We start from the raw sequence: 13,845 nt of genomic DNA on the forward strand, positions 1-13,845 counted from the left end.
CCTCTATGCTAGTTTTTGTAAAACAATTGTAATACATTGAATAATATAAAAATTTAAATCATGAAAGATAAAACGTAAGTGATCTCATATTTTTATAGAATATATAAGCATTGCATTTAAAAGAAAGAGTAACACCTTTTTGGCTGTAAAACAAAGACCAGCTAGATAGGCTTTAGAGTATAGCGTACACTGCAATCCAACAAGTAGGATGGGCCTTGGCTAAGCAAAATGATCAAGGAGGAGGGAGTGCAACTACAACTTACTTATGCTGTGCAAAATAAAAGAAATAAAGGACGGCGGAAGGATCTTACAGCAAGCTCAAACAGAACTGTTTATTGTCCAAGACAAATGATCCACAGGGTTATGCAGTAATACTCACAATTCAGACGTAGAGAAATAGATTGGCAGGTTAAATGCAGAGATGCACCACTGTGTAGAGTAGTTGGTAAGCAGTTTTTTATCCTTAGGGTTTCCATCTTAATGGGCCTGATCCCAGGCAGCAGACTTGGATCACAGAGAAGACTATGCTTGATACCATTGTCTCTACTGCGGTCCCCACAATAATGCAGCAGAGCCAGAAAGTGCTATAAAAAAAGATATCTTGCACTTACTAATTCTCATTCACGGGGTCCCTGCTCCCCGACTTCTCCAAAGGTAATAGTCCCTTTGGGGCAAGATGCTTAACTGGGGCCTTGTTAATCCCAGGCTTAGTGGTACATCCACCTGGTTTAACAGATGCAGGCCAAAGCAAGTGGTCGTAAGACTTATGGCCAATAATGAAGAATATGTAAATAGGAAAAATAGATACATGAGCATTGGAAATAAGGAAGTGTATGGATTTAAAGCTTTAGGATTGTTAACCCTATAGCTCCCTATAAAAGTAAACCTTTTATAAAAGAGCATGTCATCAATAACACAGTGGTTTTGTAAAATGTTATTCTAAAAATACATGAAATAAACATTTTCTGTGGTTTTGAATGTATTTGTAAATGTAAATGCAATTGCTATAGAAAGCAGTATTTGTTACCACTTTCTCTTCTTTAGTTATGTTTGATATAGCAGAAATCAGTTCTCCTCCATGTGCAGATAATATAAACTACCAGACAATCTATTCCTATAGCAATTACATATACAAATAATTAATAACCACCAATCTTAATGTATATTGAAAAGTTACTTAGAATTCAAGGTTCTTCCATTGTGCAAAAAAAACTGTTTTTGTGTGGACATTCTTATATATATTACCGTATATACTCTAGTATAAGCCGAGATTTTTAGCACCAAAAATGTGTTGGAAAATTAACCCTGGGCTTATACTCGAGTAGGAAGAAATGCACGCTGTTTTTTTTTTTTTTTTAAAAGCCTGACCTGTACTAGCCCCTTCCAGCCCCATTCCTGCTCGCACCAGCTTCACCAGCATTAACTTCACTAGCTTTATTGTGCTGCAAAGCCTGTCTGGGTATAGGAAAGTGTATCTTCCATCATGCCTGAAAACATCCGTGCTGCTGCTTTCCTCTGTTAATTTTAAGTCCCGGTATAACTGAAGTCCGATTGGCTGGAGAGTAAACTTTGACCCTCCCTCCAGCCAATCTAACTTCGGGGGCTGAACCAGCAGCGTGGAAAATTAATGTTAGAGAGTTCTGGAGTATTGAATGTTATTTCTGTAAGTTTAATAGACAGACTGCTGCTGCTGCTCACCCAAGGGGTAATACCCCCAACCCCAAAACTCTACCTACTCATTACTTTTATCTAGATTCATCTACAGCTCTTGTTTAGTGGCTTTGCAGTTTCACAGTAATAGCATTATTAACCCTTCTCTTGCCCCAAACTGTTATGTTATATATTTAAGTAACCAAATATGAAATCCATACCCCCTGATGGTAACCACTGGTGTTTTAACTCCCCAGGGGTTCTGCCCCCCCTAAAGTTACACCACTGCATTACAAACTGAAAAACAAGATAGCTGAAAAAGGGGCAAAGCAGAGCAAAGGGTACAGGAAAAATAGGTCATTCTGATATATGCTGTAAAGGTCTTTTACTTGGAATTGGCGCTGCAATTACCCCATCTTTCCAGGAGTTATTATACATGAAATAAGCAATTAATTTACCCTGATATTTGTTCCCACTGCATCTCATTGTATCCTTTGAATTAACTGGCAGTCAAACAAGTTTAATTTAGTTAAAAGTTTGACCTTGAGGGATGCATCTTTTTTTCAACCTGAATTGCTATGTTGCTGTGCCACTGCATATTATGTGATTGGGGTGTAAGCACGAAAATGATTTATCAGTGAGTTTTTGTGTGTGTGACAGTTAGACAGATGAATTATTATTACTAGATAGGCTTAAAGTTACTGAGCCTCAATTCATGTCATTTTATTAGTATTTATTAGTATATATTTATTAGATATATTTATTGGTATTTACTTTGATTATTGAAACTTAGCGGTAGCAGCTGCATTTCCCACCCTAGGCTTATACTCGATTTAATAAGTTTTTCCATTTTTATTAGGTAAAATTAGGTACCTTAGCCATACCTCCCAACATTTGAAAAACAAAAAGAGGGACAAAAAGACTTGGCAATTTTTTGACCACGCCCCAATTAACACACCCCATTTTTTTCTAAAAATACTCCTTTTATATAGTTGAAATGGTGGGATCAGATGCAAATGTGCTATACCCTCATACTGTACTACCTAAGGAAAACAAAATAGCAACTCCTACATATAAAATACAAATATAGAGAGAAGGCAGTCAGTTATGTATGTATGTATGTATAACTTTATTTATAAAGCGCCACAAGGGTACGCAGCGCTGTAGAATCTTACAATATACAGAATTACACACAGGGAGGACAAATGTTATAATAAATATAAGTGAGTTATAACTATCTACCAGTTTTGCCCCCCCACATAGGGGAGACAGTACCCCCCATAGACAGTACCCCCCATACACAGTGCCCCCATACACAGAGCCCCCCAAACACAGTTCCCCCCAAACACAGTTCCCCCCAAACACAGTGCCCCTCAAACACAGAGCCCCCCCATACACAGAGCCCCCCATACACAGTGCCCCCATACACAGTGCCCCCCATACACAGTGCCCCCCATACACAGTGCACCCCAAACACAGAGCCCCCAATACACAGAGCCCCCCATACACAGAGCCCCCCATACACAGTGCCCCCAATACACAGAGCCCCCATACACAGTGCCCCCCATACACAGAGCCCCCCAAACACAGTGCCCCCCATACACAGTGCCCCCCATACACAGAGCCCCCCATACGCGCTCTGACTCCTTGTGCTGCTTCTCTCCTTATGTGGCTCCTTCTCCGGCGGTCCCAGGCCCTTTTATAAGGTTGCGCCCCGTGTGTATGTGTGACGTCATTACGCACGGGCGCAACCTTATAAAAGGGCCAGGGACCGCCGGAGAAGGAGCCACAGGAGAGTAGCAGCGCAAGGAGTCGGAGCGCTTATCTTAAACCTTCTCATCCCGCTGTCGGGGATCCTTCTATGAATGTCCCACATTTCCGTAATCTATTACGAAAATGCGGGACATTCAGGGAACTATCTGGGACAGCGGGATGCGCTATAGAAAGCGGGACTGTCCCGCTTAAAGCGGGACAGTTGGGGGGTATGCCTTGGCTTATATTCGGATCAGCTTATACTTGAGTATATACGGTATTATTGAGGTTTTACAAAAGAAACCTTACAGAAGGGGTCCATAGAGTTTTCAGAGTTTGCCAATTTCTGACCAGTCGCGCATGCAGCGTATTTTATGCATGCATAATTTTATGCATGGGCATCTGTACTGGACATATTTAATGATGCACATGTACAATTCACCACTGAAGGGGCTCATGGAGGCTGTGCCATTCAGTGACTTGCAGATGCAATTCATAATCTGGATGTGGTGGGAGAAGGAAGGTGTGGCTGTGTTAAAGACACACATCACAACGTTATTAATTGCATTAAAGGACCTACCGTGTATGTAAGTTAGGAACATCTCCCCCACTCAAACCACACCATTTGTATTGCTTGTAACCGTTCACACTATCACATTTTCATAAAACAAATAGCAGCTTTCACCCACTGGCCATTTTCTTTAGTGACATTTACATCTGCAAATAGTACTTGTGTGATGCAATGAAGAATGCAGGCTTACACAGGCAGAACTTATTTGAATAAAATGTCCTGCTTAGAATGAGCACTGTAACAGATTAGCAAAGCTCAGAAGAGGGGGTTAGGAGAAAAACCATGTTTGTCCATCAGAGTGCACAGCTAGAACAGAGCTTCTATGGAAACCAGCAGTGCCATCTCTATTGGCTGCTAAACTGGAGGGCATGTTTCGTAACCTGACCTGAGAAGAACTGAACATGCTCAGTTAACCAGGAGCCAAAGTCAATTACTTAGGGAGGGGGCCAAGTGGGTGAGAGAAGAAGAAGGAATCCTAAGTGATTAAGGAGCCTTACTAATAACCTTTAAAGGAGCAGTAACACCAAAAAATGAAAATGTATCAAAGTATCTAAAATATAATGTACTGTTGCCCTGCACTGGTAACACTGGTGTGTTTGCCTTAGAAAGACTACTATAGTTAATACAAATATCCGGGGGCAGCCATTCAAGCTGGGAAATAAGGAGAAAAGGCATAGGTTATATAGCAGGTCACAGATAAGCTTTGTAGAGTATGTCATTTTATCTGTCTACATAACTTGTGGCATGCCTGTGGTTATTGTTATACTCTAAATCCATTTCTTTAGTGAGATGTTACTGACATGGCTGGCTTATGCGGTTCTTATTATAACTAAAAGGTGTGTCAAAAGTTGGTGTTATAAATAGGGCATGACTGATTCTTGGCTTTTGGGTGGTTTTGGGGTGCTTTTGTTACTTACAAAACAAGACAAGGCAAGTCTTGGCAGATGGTGTGGATTATTATATACGCATCTGAAAGGGGTTATTATGGACATGTAGACATAAAACATTTAACTAACATTTAATTATAGGTACAATAGTGCAAGGCTTGATAGCTATGGAGAGGCTAGGATTTTCATTTGTCCCTCATGAATGTGAATGTTTGCACTTTACTCAGCTTTCTCAGATATTAGGGCTCTGATTCACTAGCTCTTTTGGTTCCCATTTTTGAAGACAGATTGGCCACTCATTTCCAGAACAGGTAGGCAATCACGGGGCATCATGAAGCCAACTGGAGAAACTTTATAGTTAGGAGAAGTACCTATCTATTGAATGTCATAAGTACATAGAATAAGTTCCACTTTTTTTTTGCCTTATTGTCAAAACCTTTTTAAAACTAAAAAAAATTCCTACTGTCATGGATGCGCATAGAGTATCTACATATTAAAGGAAAAATAAACCCCCCCACAGACAAAAGCCCCTATCCAATGCCTTGCATTGGCCCCCCTTCCTGTCTATTACATGAAAAAGCATTTCTGTATGTAAACCTGACAGTTATCATAGAGAGAAGAGTTCATAGGCCCCTACATTTTTTGATCCTCTTCTTTCACTTTGCTGAAGGACGGATTTGTTGGCACATGCACAGTTGATCCTGGAATAGCTTCAGGTAAGTAATTACTTTTACTGGGGGTAGCCTAACATTTGGCAACCCCCCATCCCTCCGGTGATTAAGCTTTTCCTTCTCCTTTAAATATTTTAAGGTTAAGAATGGAGAATTCTATGGGGCCGATTCACTAAAGGTTGTTAACGCATAACGCATAGTGTGCGTTATTACTCATGTCAACCTTTAGGTCGAGTCAGCAGCATATCTGCCTGTGTTGGGGCCCACCCGAGAGGTTTTAAAATCCTGTTGGACAAAGAGAGCATCTGCACATTGTTAAGCAGCATGGCAAATTTCCAACCCAGATACACTACATACACTAATCCTGGCTCCAAATTACATATTTTCCTTATACAGGTATGGGATCCATTTTCCAGAAACCCATTATCCAGAAAGATACGAATTACGGAAAGCCTGTCTCCCATACACTCCATTTTAATCAAATAATTCTGATTTTTAAAATGGATTTCCTTTTTCTCTGTATAAATAAAACAGAACATTGTATTTGATCCTAACTTATTGTATTCAAAATAATCCTATTGGGTTTAATTAATGTTTTATTGATTTTTTAGTAGACTTAAGATACAGAGATCTAAATTACGGAAAGACCACTTATCCGGAATACCCTTGGTCCTGAGCATTCTATACCTGTATAAAGGTGTCTTGGGAAATTCTTTGCTTCATTGAAAAGCTATTTACCGTTTCTTTGATCTGTAATATTTTTTATTGTTAATCTTAGATCTGTGTATTTATTTAGGGTGGTGTTGGTTATCACAGGGGTGGGATATGACATTTTGATTGTAGTCAAAACCATAGAGAGTTCAGGACTAAGAACATCAAACAAAGCATATGCTAACATAATACACATTAAGGGGGAAGTTCACCTTTACATTAACTTTTACTATAGTGTAGAGAACCATATTTAAATATAAATAGAGTTGAAGAGCAACAAAAGCATAAAAAAAATTCTTGGGTGGCCCAAATATAGGCTGTGGTAGGCTAATTGGTAGCCATTATGTGGACTGGTAACCAACAGGAGATTCTGTTTTTATGCAACCAAAACTTGCCTTTAAGTGCACAGGACGTAGAATCTACGTTATGTGTACAAAACTACCTAAGTGCCACAGGACGTAGATTCTACGTCCTGCTGCCCTTCCGGGTTTGGGAGCAGAGGAGCAGCTTTTCAAGCCACTCCTTCGCTCCCCACTCATTCCCCAGCCCCTAGGCAGCAAGCACATGTGGGGAACGAGTGGCCCCTGGGGTGCGATTGCCCAGGGGCCCCATAGCAAAAGCCAGGCATGTCCATTCTACGTGCCTGGCTTTTTCTGCTCTCTTCGTCCCTTCCTCCGCTCCCCCTCTGCTCCCCTTCCTTGCATTTTCAGTTATGCATAGTTGTTGTCCGCTTGACTTTGTCTGTAAAAGTTATTTGCCCAAGCCAAAATACTCAAACTGTTATTCTGACTGCACATATTACTAGGCAAAAAAAAACATTGATTTTAGCAATTTTTTTTTTTATTTTATTGCATTTCACATTGTTCTTTGTTCATTTCACACTTGTCTTTGCACATGGACATTTTGTCTGCTGTATTTCAATTTGGCTTCCTCTGTACCCCACATAGTTTGGTAAATCTATGCATATTGGGCATCAAACTGTTCAGTAGACCCCTGGCATTCATATTTAGAGTGTTTTATGTTGATACGTTACTAAATGTGGTGTACATAATGGGGCAACATGCAAGCTTTGTGACCATTTTCAGAAATGTCACAAAAACCGTTCTGTTTAGCATAGCTTTGTAGTTTGATAGTTTGCAGTAGAAAGATGTATTTAATCATTTTTGTTTTTTCAGAATGTGTACTTTTGGAAAATGTATAGTTTTCTAGGGTCTCCATACTGTTAGGGGGTCTTATGGCACATAATGCACATGCCGGTAGCTTATATTGCAGTGTATACACTTTGTATGCACTAACTTCCTTTTGGGGTCTCTTAATGCCAGATACATCACTGATCCATGCACAATGGACATCAAACTATTCAGTGGACCCTTGGCTTTCATATTTAGGATGTGTTTTCTTGGTACCTAATGTTATGTGGGAGATAAGGTTCTTGAAAGTGGAAGGTTTGATGCGATTTTCAGGTATTTCATTAAAACCGGCAATTTTGGGAAAGCATTGTAGTTTGGAGTAGAAAGAAATGGGTGCCCATTTTTAATTCACCTGAATGTGTACTTTCCGAAAATATATGGTTTTGGGGGGGTCAATGTATTTTTTTGTGTTTTTACCCCACAAAAATGCAGTTAATTTGTTGAATTTTTAGTAGCTAAAGAGACCTCTGGGGCAATTTGTATGTACTAACTTCCTTTTAAGGTCTCTAAATGCCAGATACTTTAGTAATCCTATGCACAATGGACATCAAACTGTTCAGTGGACCCTTGACTTTCCTATTTAGGATGTGTTTTCTTGGTACCTAATGTTATGTGGGAGATAAGGTGCTTGAAAGTGGAAGGTTTGATGCGATTTTCAAAACCGGCAATTTTGGGAAAGCATTGCGACTCTGTAGTTTGGAGTAGAAAGACATGGGTGTCCATTTTGAATTCACCTGAATGTGTCCTTTCGAAAATATATGGTTTTGGGGGGGGGGGTAATGTATTTTTTGTGTTTTTACCCCAGAAAAATGCAGTTAATTTGTTGAATTTCCTATTTAGGATGTGTTTTCTTGGTACCTAATGTTGTGTGGGGATAAGGTGCATGAAAGTGGAAGAATTGATGTGATATACACAAAAATACACAAAAACCCAGGCAGATTTGGAAAGCTCAGGTTCTCCTGAAAAAAACAATGCCCCTTAAATGAGAGAGCACAAAATGTTAAAAAAACGTCTGGCACTGAGGGGAACCAAAATGTGAAATTCTGCTGGCACTTAAGGGGTTAAGCAATGAGTTACTGCTTTGAGGCCAATGGGAGCAACATCCAAGGGGTTGGGGAGCAACATGTTGCTCATGAGCCACTGGTTGAAGATCGCTGGTGTAGAGGGTTATATTCTAAGACAATTTGCAGTTGGTCTGTTGGTCAGTAACCCCCATTTGCAGATACAAACATGCACATATAAACTTGCTTATCAAAAACGTTTCAAAAGCAATGATGTTTTGTTATACATGCTTATCAATTCAAACATATGGGTTGATTAACCAAGGTGTGTTAAAACGAGCGCTATTTATAGCATGCGTTAAAAATTTTGAGTCCTATGGGGGCTTAGAATAGTAGAGGAATTTTGAGTCCTATGGGGGCTTAGAATAGTAGAGGAATAGAATAGTCAGTGACAGCCTGCCCTTGACATATTTTCAAGGAGAAGTTAATCCCTTATTGTTTCTGTTTCACCCAATGTCAAGGAAAATGTTATCTCCTTATAGTTTTCTATTTCACACATTTTCAAGAGGAAGTTAATCTCCTTATTGTTTTCTATATCGCACATTTTCAAGAAGAAGTGAATCCCCTCATTGTTTTCTATTTCACACATTTTCAAGGTTAATCCTCTCATTGTGTTCTGTTTCACCCAGTTTCAAGGGGAAGTTAACCCCCTCATTGTTTTCTGTTTCACACATCATTGTTTTATATTTTACCCAGTTTCAAGTAAACGCATTTTTGTTTTCCAAGAATGAGTGCCAGTGCTCCTAAAATGGCTGTTTTGGAAAAATAAAGAAGCTTCATGGAAACGAACATCCATTTAAACTCAAATTTTATGAGTTGAAACTATGCTTTCAGCTTGAAAAATGTGGGATTTTCGAATGTAAATAGGATATTTTTGCATAAATGATTCAAGCATTATCGTGACATTTTATAAATTTTATACAACAATGATCAAGTTTAATTAAAATTTATACCGTGTCGAGTTTATATGACTTTCAAGGCCATAAAAAACTTTAGTAAATCAAAAAAACTTTACTAAATAAAAATTTTGTAAATCAGCCCCTTAGTGTTGAGAAATGTTAGGTTATGTACCTGGGATATGAAAAATATGCAAGCAAAAGGAGAAAAGGCACAGGTTATATACAGTGGCTATAAAAAGTCTACACACCCCTGATAAAATGTCAGGTTCCTGTGCTGTACAAAAATGAGACAAAGATAAATCATTTCAGAACTTTTTCCACCTTTAATGGGACCTATAAACTGTACCACTCAATTGAAAAACAAACTGAAATCTTTTAGGTGAAGGGAAGAAAACCAAAAAAACTAAAATAATGTGGTGTGCACACCCTTAAACTAAAGGGCACATTTACTAATCCACGAACGTTCGAAAAGCATCTGAATGCGTTTTTTTCGTAATGATCGGTATTTTGCGACTTTTTCGTAGCGTTACGACTTGCGCGAATTGTCGCGACTTTTTCGTAGCCATCGCGCCGAGTACGAAAGTTTCGGATTCATTCAAGCTTTGCTATCGTGACTTTCCTTGGGCCAGGTTGGAGCTGCAGAGTGCCATTGAGTCCTATGGGAGACTTCCAAAATCATGCAAAGTCTGAAAGTTTTGCCCGCCGTTTACAAGCGCTCAATACGAAAAAGTCGCAACAATATATGAGCAAATCGTAACGGCAATGAAAAAGTCGCGACTTTTCGCGCAAGTCGTAACGGCTACGAAAAAGTCGCGACAATTTACGAAGAAGCCTGAAGGTTTTGTGACAATATTGACTGGTATTTGGAACTGCTCATAATACCCTCTATCTTAACTAAGGCCCCAGTTCCAGCTGAAGAAAAACAGCCCCAAAGCATGATGCTGCCACCACCATGCTTCACTGTGGGTATGGTGTTCTTTTGGTGATGTGCAGTATTGTTTTTGCGCCAAACATATTTTTTGGAATTATGGCCAAAAAGTTCAACCTTGGTTTCATCAGACCGTAACACCTTTTCCCACATGCTTTTGGGAGACTTCAAATGTGTTTTTGCAAAATGTAGCCTGGCTTGGATGTTTTTCTTCGTACGAAAAGGCTTTCGTCTTGCCACTCTACCCCCATAGCCCAGACATATGAAGAATACTGGAGATTGTTGTCACATGTACCACACAGCCAGTACTTGCTAGATATTTCTGCAGCTCCTTTAATGTTGCTGTAGGCCTCTTGGTAGAAGTCAAAAAACAAAAAAGAAAAAAAGTACGTGCTCAATATATACACTATTTTATAGATATGTGACATACACAAGGGGGCACATTTACTTACCCACGAACGTTCCGACGGCGTCCAAATGCGTTTTTTTCATAATGATCGGTATTTTGCGATTTTTCGGAAAATTGACGCGACTTTTTCGTAGCCATTACGAATGTTTCACAAAATGTTGCGACTTTTTCGTAGCCGTTACGAATTGCGCGAAAAGTCGCAACTTTTTCGCAGCTTTCGCGCCGAGTACGAAAGATTCGGATTCATTCAAGCTTCAGTATGGTCACTTTTCTTGGGCCAGGTTGGAGCTGCAGGGTGCCATTGAGTCCTATGGGAGGCTTCCAAAATCATGCTAAGTCTGAAAGTTTCACCCGCCGCTTACGAGCGCGACAAGATACGAGCGAATCGTAATGGCTACGAAAAATTCGCGACTTTTCGCGCAAGTCGTATTGGTTACGAAAAAGTTGCAACAATTTCCGATAAGTCGTAAAGGCAACGAAAAAATCACAAAAAATACGAAAAAGTCGCAAAATGTTCGTTTTCCAATCAGGATTTTTCCAATTCGGATTCGAATTCGTGTCTTAGTAAATCAGCCCCAAGGTGTTTTCCACCAAAATATACTAAATCTCCAAAAAGGTATTCTGTGTTTGCGCCATAAAATATAACTTTTAATAAATACTACCGTATATACTCGAGTATAAGCCGACCCGAATATAAGCCGAGGTACCTAATTTTACCTAAGAAAACTGGAAAAGCCTATTGACTCGAGTATAAGCCTAGGTTTATTCAATCACTAAATCAATTTCAGAGCATGATTATTGAGACTGACGCGTGGGAGCCAATTTGATATATTTACACTCATATATATATATATACACAATCAGGGGAATCTTAAATAGTCACATTCAGTATGTATACACTTATGGGGAAGGGACACTGGTGCTAGATACAGGGGATGGTCGTTATAATTAATACTATTGTAGGGTTAATTTTTCAGCAGCAGCCTATGAGCTGCAATAGTGCCTGATCAGAAAGGTCTGGATAACTGCCCTCTCAGAACAATGGCATGGCACCCACCCAATGAGCAGCAAATCTTGATGGTGGTAATTGCTCAGTATAGCATTGTCTTTTAGGGCTCTGGCACATGGGAATATTAGTGGCTGTACTAGTAGGATGAGGGAAAAGCAAGGGGTGCAGAGCTGGTGTGCCCCACACTAATCCCCGCATGCCCAAGCACTGACCTGATTAAGGGTTGGCAAGAGGCTCAGGCTCATGGTCCCCCCACTTCCAGCCTCCTCTTCATCATCATCCGGATCCAGCAGAAGCTCCCCACCAGGGCCGCGGCTTAGCCCACATCCGAGCGCCAGGTTAAACATCTCTATTCCAGTGTCGGCCAAAGGCAGAGAGGCACAAGACACGGCCGCAGGCAGGGTAGAGCCCCGATCCTCCAGCACTAGGACCCACACTATCATCTCCGCTCGGGGGTAGCGATCCAATCGCACGGCCGGCTCCAGGCTTTCCTGTAGCTGCAGCCCGGCCTGGCGGGGAGAGGGCCCGGCGGGGCAAGAGCCAGACCAGGGTCCGCGGCGGGAGAAAGGAGCCCAGCGCAGGTCACAGAGCAGGTGGCCCCGGGTCTCTGCTCCCCTCCCGCGGTGATCCTCCAGCACTAGGACTCACACTATCACCTCCTCTTTATTTTTCCTCTTTATAGGTCTCTGGTAAGGCCTCACCTTAATTATGCAGTGCAGGTTTGGGCTCCAGTCCTTAAGAAGGATATTTATGAGCTGGAGAGTGTGCAGAGATGTGCATGTAAACTGGTAAAGGGGATGAAAGATTTAAACTATGAGGTTAGACTGTCAAGGTTGGGGTTGTTTTCTCTGGAAAAGAGGCGATTGCGAGGGAACATGATTACTCTGTACAAGTACATTAGAGGGGATTATAGGCAGTTGGGGGATGTTCTTCTTTCCCATAGAAACGATCAGCGCATCAGAGGCCATCCCTTTAGATTAGAGGAACAGAGCTTCCATTTGAAGCACCGTAGGTGGTTTTTCATGGTGAGGGCAGTGAGGTTGTGGAGTGCCCTTCCTAGTGATGCTGTAATGGCAGATTCTGTTAATGCCTTTAAGAGGGGCCTGGATAAGTTCTTGAACAAGCATAGTATCCAAGGCTATTGTGATGCTAAAATCTACAATTAGTATTGATGTTGGTATATATTTATGTTTGTGATTGTATAGATAGGTCAGTATAGGTTTGTGTGTGCTGGGTTTACTTGGAAGGGTTGAACTTGATGGATTTGATGGTCTTTTTTCAACCCTATGTAACTACCAGTAAGGTTTCATTTAAACAAAAAAGCTGAACACAATGAGTATGCATCTTTAAATTACTATGTTACTATGTATCAGTCGAAAATACTACAATATATATATATTTTTTTTTTTTTTTTTTTTATTGCGCTTCCAAAATGGCAATAGTACACACTAAGGGGCAGATTCAAAAGTTCGAATCCCAAAATGGGTAAAATTTGGATTAGATACGATAATTTTTGATGATTGGAAATCTCTCGAAAATGCTTACAAAAAAATCATAATAGTCATGATAATATCATATTCGAAAGTCACAAAATTTTCGTATCCGAATGATTGTAAACGGCGGGAAAACCTTTCTGACTTTGATCCTTCTCTGCATGTTTTTGGAAGCCTCCCATAGGACTCAATGGCACTCTGCAGCTCCAACCTGGCCAAAGGAAAGTCACGATAACAAAGCTTTAATGAATCTGAAACTTTCGTACTCATTGCGACAAATATGACTTTGTCGCGAAGTGCGAAAAAGTTGCGCAAATTAACGAAAAAAACACAGAAAATACGCACAGTAGGAAAACTTAGAAAAAAATACAATTGTTTTTGTATTCGGAAAACAATCGTACTTTGATAAATGTGCCCCTATGTTTACAGGCAAAATCTAACAGGTAATCAATAAAACTGATCATGAAAACATGTATAGTAGATTTTTCAAACTCTATAGCAAATGAAAGGTCTGATGGTGAACCCTGGGCAAATGCAAAAAAAAAAAAAAAGATGTCACCACCATCAGGACAATGACAGAATAAACTATTTGAAGTAATGAATTTTTACTGTTA

General features: G+C 40.2%; 1 protein-coding gene across 4 annotated transcripts in view; it reads left to right on the forward strand.

The window, feature by feature from the left end:
* Positions 1-13,845, forward strand: part of rassf4 (Ras association domain family member 4) — an 88,773-nt gene that overhangs the window by 24,913 nt on the left and 50,015 nt on the right.

The sequence above is a fragment of the Xenopus tropicalis genome, chromosome 7, assembly GCF_000004195.4.
Source record: "Xenopus tropicalis strain Nigerian chromosome 7, UCB_Xtro_10.0, whole genome shotgun sequence".
NCBI classification, from domain to species: Eukaryota; Metazoa; Chordata; class Amphibia; order Anura; family Pipidae; genus Xenopus; species Xenopus tropicalis.